The sequence below is a fragment of the Xenopus laevis genome, chromosome 5L, assembly GCF_017654675.1.
Source record: "Xenopus laevis strain J_2021 chromosome 5L, Xenopus_laevis_v10.1, whole genome shotgun sequence".
Lineage (NCBI taxonomy): Eukaryota > Metazoa > Chordata > Amphibia > Anura > Pipidae > Xenopus > Xenopus laevis.
This window is the reverse complement of record NC_054379.1, coordinates 88,716,679-88,729,258: the sequence shown is the minus strand read 5'-3', so window position 1 is coordinate 88,729,258 and position 12,580 is coordinate 88,716,679. Positions and strand designations below refer to the sequence as shown.

The 12,580-nt window shown below is 37.5% G+C and overlaps 1 protein-coding gene across 4 annotated transcripts in view; it reads right to left on the bottom strand.

The window, feature by feature from the left end:
* The window catches only part of bach2.L (BTB domain and CNC homolog 2 L homeolog), a 187,614-nt gene that overhangs the window by 142,264 nt on the left and 32,770 nt on the right, over window positions 1–12,580 (bottom strand). Inside the window, exons 2-3 of one of the 4 annotated variants that reach the window (XM_041563018.1) lie at window positions 6,452–6,582; window positions 3,961–4,089 (exon numbers count right to left, since the gene is read on the bottom strand). The exons of 1 other annotated variant lie outside the window; for it this stretch is intronic. The gene's annotated coding sequence lies outside the window, so the exon portion shown is untranslated. Of the gene's footprint in view, window positions 1–3,960; window positions 4,090–6,451; window positions 6,583–8,396; window positions 8,813–12,580 lie in introns of those variants that run through there. 2 more of the 4 variants (XM_041563019.1, XM_018263387.2) reach the window with 2 other exon arrangements.

The following is a 12,580-nucleotide window of genomic DNA, read 5'->3' as shown; positions in this document are numbered from 1 at the left end:
GGGCTCAATCAGAATGCAGCCAGACAGAAGGCCATGCTTTGGAGAGCTTGCAGTCTAGATGAAGGCATACAAGGATGTATTTAAGGAGCTAGCTAGTAATGATGTCAGCCTACTGGTTGCCAACAAAAGCTAAGTCATTTGTATAAATGTATGCCCAGCGACCACAGTGGGTATTAAGCACTTAGCTTGGCAATGACATAACAGCCTGTAATGTGAAGCAGTAAGCAGCTCTGGCTCTGAAATCTCCCTTCTCCTGACCATTAACCATATGTTTTAGCTTCTCCATTTTCAGAGCGGGTGTTCCAGCAGACCATCTGGTTTTTATGTACAAAGGGAATGTAAAGCACAGAGTATTTCCCTGTGCGGATGAAGCTCACCTCCTCCCCCTCCTCTTTTTTCTCCTTTTTTTAAGCTTCTTTCCCAGACAGAGTTCCTTTTCATTCAGCAAGTTTCAGAGCAAACTTTACCTCATATAGCATCCTGTCCTCCCGTCCCCCTTTCCCTTTGGTTCCATTACTATAATTACTCAAGAATGCACAGTGCTGCAGTGTAAACAAGGCAAGTAGAGGCATTCCCATTTGTAGACTACACAGAGGAGGGCTCCCTCGTACACACAGATAAGGATTTGTAACCAGCAGCCCTGATATTTGATCCACAGTGTTTAAAAATAGGCACATTCTTGGCAGATGCCGGAGTTGCTGTGGCGCCCTTGACACTTGTTTCACATTGAAAGAGAAAGAGGGGGAAAAAGGCCCCCACCCTTGCTTGGAAAAAAAAGCGCACATTCATCCTGCATTACATCAGCTTTAGTGCAGAGCAGGGATAGGGTTTCAACAATGAACTTCATCCAAGTTCGCTAAATGGGACTAGACACAAACAATTCAGCATTTACTCTATTTTAAAGCAAAGCTTGTTAGTTCAAATGTTCTTATCTCGACTACATAGACTAAAAGCTGGCCATAGATGTTGAAATTTTTAAAAGATCAGATCCTGATCGTGAGACCACAATCTTCTCAGAATGATTGTACAATCGTACGAATTTACCATCAACTAAAAAGACCAATTTGCCAGGAAAACAAAGGGGAACTGCCTGCTTGGCGCTACAAACATAGATAGATTGCACTGGGACCAACAACGATTTTTTGACCTGGCCGATCAATTTCCTGAAAGATGTCGGCCGAAAAATCGTAAGATGTACGATCGTTCGAATCCCACTAACCGCACGATAATTTCGAAGGATTGGTCAGGCTTCCCTAAAATCGGTCGTTCGGCAAGAAGAATCGTCGCGTCTATGGGGAGCTTTAGACATAGACAATTCTCTAACTAGTTGGCCTGGTGGACAGCCTCTGATTATTTATTTTAGCAATTGGTATGTATAACATTGGTTTACAGTTGCACTGATGCACCAGAGTCATGTAACAAGACAAAGCTCTAGTTCCCCTATATCTACATAATCATGATAAGGAGTATTATTTTTTTTCTCCTTCCCATGTGGTCCCTAATTACTTGGGTGGCAGCCATAGAGAGCATGGGAGCATGTTACAGAAGCCAAGAGGCAGTATCCATTAGTGTTGGTGCTAGGGTTACCCTAGAGATGGCCTAAGGCACAATGAACATAAAGGACTTGAATTTTTCATAAGTGAAAATAAATGTGCCCATCTAAGAACAGCAAAACTGGAATTCTGCTTTGAAGACCCTCAGAGACCACAATGCTCAGGGCAATGGCTTGTTGCTGTCCACTGAATAGCAAAATTGTCAAATTCAGTTTAAGCTTGTTTCCTTACTCTCTTGAGAGCACTGTGACATCCTTTCTCCTGCTTCCATATAATAGCTGGTATCGCCTCAACTTTCCAGAACCAATCATTAATATTAGACCTACATGAGATTACCAACTTGTGTTAACCAAAAGATGGGACTATAGGAGAGTAAATTGCATGCATTGATCGTGCTGCACAAATCATAGTATCAGTGCATGTAAATCCTATGCAAATTGGCAGATTTCCAATGGCTCATATGGAATTAAAATTTTACCAGAACTAATTGTTCAGCTACAGATGGGACTATAATTACATCTAGAGGGTGATGTGCAGGAAGAAAAATGATACTCCATTGTATGACTTCCAGAACTGTAAGCTCTTTCTCATGTTTTCAAGATACAGTAACTACTTGAAAACGGTATGGGACCTGTTATCCAGAATGCTCGGGACCTGGAGTTTTTTGGGATAATGGATCTTACTGGAATTTGGATCCTCATACCTTAAGTCTACTAGAAAATCATGTAAACATTAAATAAACCCAATAGGCTGGTTTTGCTTCCAATATGGATTAATTATATCTTAGTTTGGATCTAGTACAAGCTACTGTTTTATTATTACAGAAAAGAGAAATCATTTATAAACATTTGGATAAAATGGAGTCTATGGGAGATGGCCTTTCTATAATTCGGGGCTTTCTGAATAACAGGTTTCCAGATAATGGATCTCATACCTGTACTTATATATATTCATTGTACTAGCACATGAGTACAATTACCAGAGAAAAGGGAAATCATTTTTAAACATTTGGATAAAATGGAGTCTATAGGAGATGGCCTTTCCATAATATTGGAGCTTTCTGGATAACGGGTTTCCGGATAATGGATCCCATACCTGTACTTATATATACTCATTGTACTAGTACGATTATCAGCAACAATCGTATGCAATTTTCACTCAGATATATATATAACCTAGTATTTTGTTGGGAAACTGCACTGAGAAGTAAAGACAGAAAGAAATTTGTATCTGTGATTTTGGATAAAATAGAGTCTATGGGAGATGGCCCGGCGCCGAAAGCTTGCGAAGTTGCGCTAGCGTTACTATGGCAGGCATAGTGAAGTTGCGCTAGCGTTAGATAATTTGCATACGGCGGGAAGTTAAATTTCAATTGACGTATATGTTGCAGCAAATACATTACACTACACAAGCCCAGGGAACATTAATAAAAGAAAATAGAGGTGTTATATTGTCCTACACATGAGCCCACAGTATAGTTTATATGCCATATGGAAATGTAGGGGGGAAGGGTACCCAAAAAAAATGTACAATCTTTTTCAGCCTATCACCCATATTGATATATTTTTTTGGACCAAGTCCTATCTACTTTATTGCACTTCGCCTGGTCTGAGGTGGCGAAGGCAAGTCTGGCGATAGAGGTAACGTTCAGTAAAAACAAAAACTTAGTGAATTTGAGTAGTAACGCTCTTTCGCCAGAGCGAAAATAAGCCTGGCGTTAGAGTGCAAAGTTGCGCTAGAGTCTATCTATTTCACTAGCGTAATTACGCCAGCGCCCATTAGTAAATCGACAAAGTGCCAAAATGGCATCACGCGGATGAATTTTCACAATCGTTAGCCACTTCGCCCTTTAGGAAATTTCCCCCTAAGGGAGATGGCCTTTCCATAATTCGGAGCTTTCTGGATAACGGGTTTCCAGATAATGGATCCCATACCTGTACTTATATATACTCATTTTTACTAGCACATAAGTACGATTATCAGCAACAATTGTATGCAATTTTCACTCAGATATAAAACCTAGTATTTTGTTAGAAAACTGCAATGAGAAGTAAAGACAGAAAGAAATCTGTATCTGTGATCAAAACACCTGCTACTCACCATGGGCCACTTTTAGACATGGGTCATCCAGGTCGACAATTACGACCCAGCCCCTAAAAAAAGACAGCAACCTGGAAGTGAAGAGGTATTTCTGACCCTAATCCTAAACATAATTCTAGAAGATCTTTCAATAATGGAAGCAAAAAACACACACTTGTCTGACACCCATCTATCAGCATTTCAATGACTTCACAGTTTTTATGGTAAGAAGCACTCAATATAAGAAAATAAAGAATATTCATGCATCCCTACTGTGGGCATATAATCATTTACATGGTTTCTAATGAAAGGCTGTCTTTTGACTCACAATATAATATTTAGCTATCAACAAGTGAAGTATAAGGATTTTCTGAGTCTGTTTGTACCATGCAATGATTCAAATCAAACCCATCAATTGCCAGACTCGTCCTCCTGGTTCCTCCATATGCAAAGGGATCTGAAATTCAAACCGTGCCTGATTAGCTTATCTCTGCTCATGAGACGAATAAAACAATGAGTAGGTCTAAAGAAGTGAAATTTGCACAGCTTTAAGGCACATTGGCTATAAAATGCAGCAGGCGTATGTGGAGGTTTTATTTTATGCCCAACAGCAACTAAAACACAACCTAATAAAAGGAAATGCAGGTAATTAGCAGTACAAAATTCCTGAAGCCCTTGAGGAAAGTGGCTTTCCTCTGCTAGTGTGTGGTTATACATTAAATAGATGGCAGGGGAAAGAATGTTATTTTCATTTCATACTGTAGCATACAGTACATAGCAAACGCTTGAGTCACAATAGCACATTTAACAGCCTGAGTCACTAACCACTGAGCCACCAAGAGCTAAGGGGAATCCTACAGGCAGGACTCATCTATCAATCCACAGTGCCTGGCTTTTCTAGCTTATTACTTTATGCAAAAGCTGTTGGCTTTAACCTTGTTATATCAACATACTGCATCTGCTGGGGGTGTAGCAAATGTGCCAGTTCAGGGAATCCTCTAACATTCCCTAATCATTGGGAACAATATGCTCATTAGCATTGCTTCTCTGTCGCTTTTTAAATTCACTTTTAATAAATGCCTAATTAAGCCTTACAAATTATATACCGACAGGGAAAGTGCATCTTTATAACAATATCTCAATCCTACAGTCTATAGAGTGATGACTTATTGAATGAAAGGTACATGCTATGCTATATGATACCCATATACAGGGTGTGCTCTCAATATAATCAGTTTTCTAGCAACTGGTTGGGTATATAGTTAAATCAAATTCAAACCCTCACCGACCTAAATAAAATGCACATTGGGAATAACCTTTATTTCCAAAAAGAATCTCCCTTTACAATGGGCTTGTGCAGAAGATTTGTTTGCCTATTTTTTCTGTCACATAAAAATATATAATTCATATAATTTAATAATATAATTTAATTCTTGAGCTAAACAGGCAAACTGAAGCTGCTCCACGTTTGGTTTCTGTGACATCGATAATTAGATTACCAGTACACAGATAACCCCCCCCTACATAATGGACTTCTGCTTATCTGTAAGACAAAACAGTCACAACAAAGGGAGAAGAGAAGAGGATATTTATAGATAGCTCAGCATCTTTAGTTAAACTACGGTAACTCAGCAAATCAATTTTACAAAATGTACAATTTGGATATTATTGTTAAACTATACTTTATTTCTGTATGCTGAAGTTGCAAGCAACAAATAAAAACTTAAAAAACAAAACAAAAAACTTTACAATACTGAGATACCAACTAATCCCCATGTCAGTAGGGAGCTACTGGATTACTCCAGCCATCTTTAAGACCTTATTTATTATTTAGCATGGAGAGGAATTATGTTTAAAGAATCCCAGGACTGGATCATTAGCAAACTGATGTATTGGGGTTAATTTACATATTATCTGAATTACCTAAAATATATAATCTGTACGTTGTGATCAGAAAATAATAATGAACATTTATAACCAATAAATGAAGCGGTGATGGAATTTTACCTTAAAAGCCACACAAAATAAACAGGAGACAAATCTTGTGCAACAGATGTGCAAATTACCTCAGGCAAATTTCTGAATGGAGAAAATGTGCCATTGCACAGCATGATATGATTTAGTATTTTTTCCTCATTTTTAGGCATTTTACAATTAAATAATGCCACTGCACATTTTTTCTTATAAATACACACAACCATATATATGTTTATAATTATATATATAAACCAATATATATATATATATATATATATATATATATATATATATATCAGTATGTATATAGGCTTTTTAGCTGTTACAGCACACATTGCCTTTTCATACACACAGTTGCTACTGCTGACTTCATATATTAATGTAATAAACATGAGAATTTGAATGCCAGAAGGCCCCTTCAATAAAGTATGCAAAGGACCCTGTTTAACAGTTCCAGCTTGTTTTCAGAATAGTGGCAACACTACCTAATAAAACAGAGCCTTGCAGGTGGAAAAATCCCTTGAAATGACTGAAGGGGCCCCTAGGCTCCAAGCTGCGGTACACAACAGAATGTACAGTTGCTCTGTGCAACAGCTATCCACTGAATTTAAAAGCTGTACAGAATTTCAATCCAAATGTTTGAAGGCATGAATTATGATACAAGAGTAGAGAAAAGTGTGACTGAACAATGGTGGGTGAAGAGGTGAAAAATAGTCCGTATGCATTTATTATGCCACACTGGTTATACCATCTGACTGTCTACATTAATGCCATTCATGTTAGTAGCCAGATTGCTTACAATCTAGTTTTCCAGCATTATTCCCCCCATCCCAACCATTTACCTTATGCTGTTCCAATATGCAGTCATTTATTAAAGAAAGGTTTCTGCGGTGCTGTCAAGTCAAGACCCCAGTGTTGAAGAAATATGATAAAACTCTTCCCATGCAAATTTCAGTTTATCTGCAAGCATCACCTGTGAAAAGAATGTTCACATTGTAAGTACTCTCTTATTGCATGGTTTATCAGTGCCCGCATATTAATATATTATTGTAGATCGCAGAGGGAGAAAAAAAATATTTTTTAGCATGGGACAAGGGTAAACAACTCATTTACTTTGTGCAGGAGCAAGTGCTATGCACTTATAAATGCAAAACGGAGCCTCTCAGGGCTCAATACATAGTGCTTATGCCCAGTCATCCACCAGTGCCCACACACACATTCTGAGGCACAGAGGTGTACCTGCGCTGTGCTTCGTGTGCAAAAAAACATGGACTTGCACTTTACCATACCTCCCAACATTTTGGAAATAGAAAGAGGGACAAAAAAGTTGGCAATTTCTTTAGACCAAACTAATTTTTGTGGCCACATCCCCTAATTACCATGTTCATTTTACAAAATCTGGCAGGTTATGAAAGTTTGAACATATTTCTGTGTTTTTTTTCAGTTATTACAGTTTTGCTAATGAAGGTGAACTGCCCTTTAATCTGAGCCCCATTTCCCAAGGGACCTGTTATCTTATATTGTTACAATTACTTATTTGCTTATCTTGAAATTGTTACTAAAGTATCTTATCTGCTGCTGTGGCTTTTCAGGGCTTTCAACCTAAAGCCAATTAAAGGTGGCCATACACAGGCCGATAAAAGCTGCAGATAGACCGAGTCGGCAGTTTATTGGCCCATGTAGGGGGCCCTCCGATGGGCTTCCCCGATCAATATCGGCCAGATGTCGGGACTTTCCAGTACAAATGAGGGACTGCGGGTTGAGCTGTCAAAAGAGGGGAGGTATGCTTTTACACCTGGTTTACCCTCATAAATAAGCTCCCATTTATCAAATTAGTAAGATAAAACCAAAAAAAAAAAAAAAATAGTAAAAGTTTCTCATTTCTCATCTACAATGTGGAAACCCGTTATGAATTATGGAAAGGCAGTCTCTCATAGACTCCATTTTATCCAAATAATCCAAATTTTTAAAAATGCTTTCCTTTTTCTCTGTAGTAATAAAACAGTACCTTGTAATTGATCCAAACTAAGGTATAATTAATTCTTATAATAGTGGTTGGGAATGTAGCTCAGCAACAACTCTGTCGACATTGTCTATTATTGGTTTTATATACAACATCCTAGTGCAACTGATTGTCCACAAGATGACTGAACAAACAGTTTTAGATTTAATTGAAGTAAGAGCAGCAATGGTACAAATCAACCAAGTGAAATATATAAACCCAATGGTACCATTGCTAAAATGAATAAAATACACTGTCTCACATTGTCGGACCTCTGAGACCTTGTTAATGGGCCAGAACCTCCTCACAGATGTCTTTAAAAAGTAACAAATAAAGCCCTGATGCCATAATTGCCCCTGATATATCTGCACTCTCTAGGGAGACCTCCAAATAGTGGTTCAACATAATCCTTCATGCATATATAATGCTATATGAATATCTGACACTACCAGAAGCCCCTACTCAGTGTACAGTCTAGTCACAAACTTCAGAGACCAGAAATACCACCTAATAATTTTAATTGTTTTTAGAAAACATCCTAGTTGTTCTATTATTTAAATAACCAACCAACAAAAATCAAACAATTATAAACTGGTACATCAACACTCAGAAGTAGCAAGCATCATACAAGTATCTGCAATTGGAATGTGCTCGGAATACAAACAAGATCCTTTCAGCCTTCAAAGAGACACATATTTGTGTACTGAGTATTCTATGAGCTGCCTATTGAGTATGCATCAGTTGCCATGGAATCCAGTATGTTAATGTACAAACCCAACACTTACAGAAATATTGAACATTGATGCGAGTGGGCGGTTGTGATCATCCATTCCTGTTATACCAATTAGAACTTCACTACCAAAATTCTTGTCATGCCTTAGAAGATACAAACAGCTATTAAAAACACTTTGATTAAATGTGCGCAGGTTTAACGATTTATTGAGAGCATGTTAAATACAGCTAAGGTTTGAAATTTAAACAGAGAAAGAAAAAAGCCTGAAAGGAAAACAGACATGGCCAATACCATACCTTCACACTGGCTATCCTATGTTATAAATCAACTGTAGCAGTTCTATAGGCCTTGCTTTTTTTCAGTGTACATTTAATAGAAAAATGGAATCCACAATTGCTAATCCACAAACTGCAATGTACACAGGGCATTGCTTTCACCCCTGGCAAAATGACACCAAGGTGATCTTAGGCACATGTTAGGCAAAAATAATATATAATATATAACTATATATTATTATTATATATATTAATATATAAGATGCAGAATTTAAAATTTGCACTTGACTATGGGGTTGGCTTGTGCCTGACCCCTAGTGGTCTATATTAATGTTATCTACTGTTTCCGGGAGGAAATACCGAAGCAGGAAAAACAACTAGTTTTCTCACTGTGAAGCTCAGCTGATCTGGTGGGTTAAATGGAAAATTCAGCAGGGTGGACAATTTCCCGTACAGCTTTGTTGGTTTTGACAACTGCAGTTTGCTCGCATTCAGCTGAAAACAACACCTGCAGCTGACAGACGCTGAGGGGATATTTACATACCGGCACACAGCTCCTTCCAATATGGGGCTCCTTCTCTTATTAAATATGCTTCATTACACGCTCAGATGCTTGAATAATCTGTGATATTGCCACCGAGTTTTTTTTGGAGGGTGATGCTTAGAAAAATACAGAAGATGGAAATTCATTTCATAGTCATTTACAAATCTATTCTAAATGGTGTCTCAACATCCTCGAAGAAAACAAATGACGAAGAGTAATTATCATGACTTAAAATAAAGTTATTTTTAATTTCCCTTAATATTAGCAGACACTACAAATATGTATACTGTATGTATAAGAATATATTCAAACCATCAGTTTCTCAAACTCACTCTCCACGGTTCACAAAAACTTCAAAGCCCTCCACAATCTTTCTCCTCCATGCTTTTAAAGAGAGGTTTTTGACAAATTATTTTGCAAAGACCACGTGAATTCTGAGCACTTATAACTTCCAACCCAGCATGAGGCACACCTCCTCAGCAGCATCTTATTGCTGGGATTCCATGATTATATATACCCATATATGCTTCTATATGTCTTCAGGTCCACTGTATATCAGATGGACCCATGTCTAACATATTTGATTGTCCCACTACTAGAACTGTGGCCATAATATACCTGTGGTTCTTTTATGCCTGCAGTGGGTACATACAGTTCCTTAAAAGGGCTATGGTGTATGATGTAGACTAGAATGACATTCTGAGACAATTTGGTTGCTGAATAAGAGACTGGAATATTAATAGGAGAGGGCCTGAATAGAAAGATGACTAATAAAAGTAGCAATAACTATAAATGTATAGTCTTACAGAGCATTTGTTTCAATACACACGTGTAAATCTGAATCATCAGGTAGAAGCAATAGAATTCTACCTGTATCTGACGATTCAGCACTAACAATGGGCAATGTTCGGATGCCTTCAAAGGCTCCCAATCAAAGTTTTTCGACCAGCCTGATCTGCAAGCCGACCAATATTCAATTCTTCTGCCAAAATTGGTCGTCTCCGAAAATGCACCGAATATTGCACAAAAATAATTTTTTTACAATATTATTGGTGCGTCTATGGCCACCTTAATAGAAGAGGAACACTCTGCTATCAGACTGTTCTCAGGTATGGAATGAGGTGTACAGAAGCATTAATACAATAAGGAACACTATATTTCTGAACAAAAGCCCATTAAAATGAAGGTTAGGAGAACAGACTTCAAATTTCATCAATAACACAACTTTTTTATAGATGTGTAACAGGAAGTATATAAAAAGCCATTTTATCTCTTTCATTGGATTGACATCAATAAGGGTATATTTATTGAACTTAATTCTATAGCAATTAATTGTTCCAGGGCCAAAATATGAATCCTTTCCCCATAACAAGTGAATGCATCGAATGAGTCCTGAATTGTGCCTCAAATTCCAGGTCTGCTCAATCACAAAATCCATCAATGTAAATATTATTTATGAATGGCTCAAAAACTAGTGATCTTTATAGATTGTTACAGATTACTGTCTAATGCTCGAATACGAGCCGACATAGAATCAGAGCTTGATCAGCAACTCTGCTGGCAACACATTTATCAGATCAGGCTCTGAATGTCAGCATAATTTACACAAATAGAAGATGCAGTTGGAGATATGATTCCAGATTTTATAAACTATCACATAGCTTCTAAAGTAATTATTATTCCTAATTGAGCTCTTACAAAACCAATGTGTGTGGGCTTTAAAGGTGGGAGGGTGTCATTATGAAGCTGTAATAAAAATAAGTGAGCAAAAAAAGACTGTAGATTAAAATCAACCCTATTGTGACTGTGATAAAGGCTAATTTAATTTGCAATTCCCACATTTATTCTGCAGGTATTTCTTAGATTAAAAAAATCTTTGCACTTTCCACAGTACTTCCACTTAAAACATAGTTTTACTGCCATCCTTGAAAGTTTGACATAATTATGTATCTTTTATTAGTTAATTTGCAGGGAACTGACTGTGGACAACCTCTTCCAAGTTGTCAGGCAGAGTATGGCACACACAAGCAGAGTAGGGCAGGCAGAATATGGCTCCATGTATCTTACTAATAATGGCTTTAAGAGCCCCAGCAACAACTGTGCCCCTTACATTTCATTTGTTCCCTGCCAATGGCCAGTGAATTCGGAGCTTGTATGTTCTCCTGTACTTGTGCGGGTTTGTATTTTGGTTTCCACCAACACTCCAATTAGTGAAAAAACATGATAAAAATGTTCCATATTATATATGATTGTAATATGGACCTTATATTGCAAGCTCCAATTGGTAGGGACTAATGCAAATGATGTATAATTCCCATAAAGTGCTGCAGAATATGTCAGTGCTACATAACTAAACAATCATTTTAAAAACAAATCAGTACCTCTGGAAACTAGTAAAACCCCTAGATAAAGCCTGTATCCAACCTTTCTCAATCAGTTTTATCAATGTGTTACTTACAGCAACCCACATGACACTATGCACCAGAGTGATTTCCTAGGATGCCAAGACTGATGAAAACACATTTTCATAGAAGGATATAGCACTCTACCATTTCTTTGCTGTGCAGTAATTCCTCTATTAAAGGGGTTGTTCACCTTCAAACAACTAGTTGTTTTCATATACTGTAGATCACCAGAAATAACGACTTTTTCCAATTACTTTATATTTTTTGTGTCAAAGTTTTTCTAATATTGAAGTGTAAAGTGTAATTTTTCACCTTCTAAAGCAGCTCTGGGAGGGGGTCGCTGACCCTGTAAACTGTTCTAAATTGATACATTTAGTTGATACATTTCTTATCTTTGTCCCTGCTGAGCAGAATCTCTGGGTTTCATTACAGGCAGCTGTTCCAATTGATACAATAGTTGCGAATATTCCAGAGATGCTGCTGAGAAATGTATCAACTAAATGTTGCAGAATTGTAACAGTTAATAATCTGCACCTGAATTACTGAGCTGTCAGACAAACACCAGAGACAGGAACGAACATTCAACTTTAAACTTAGATTTTGGAAAAACAGTAAAAAATAAATGATGGAAAGTAATTGAAAAAAGTCTTTATTTCTGGGGAACAATCGGAAAACAACTGAACTGGAAAAAAGTGTTTGGAAGGTGAACAACCCCTTTAAGACAGATTTACCACACAGATTGACAAAGGGAGGTGAAGGTCCCCAAAACATTGTCCTGCACTTTTTGTGGTACATCTGATTTAATAAAGGAGTTATTGCACAACAAAGAAGTGGTAGAGAGCTATATCTATCCTTTTTTTGCTACATGGTGACGTGGCCGTGCATCTACGAATAGCTCCACCATGATAACCAGCACTGGAAAAGTGTGATTATTGCTCCCTACCTATCTATATTTGTGAGGACTGATGAAAAGCCACATATTATTCAGTTAGCCAAAGCAAAAATCACATAA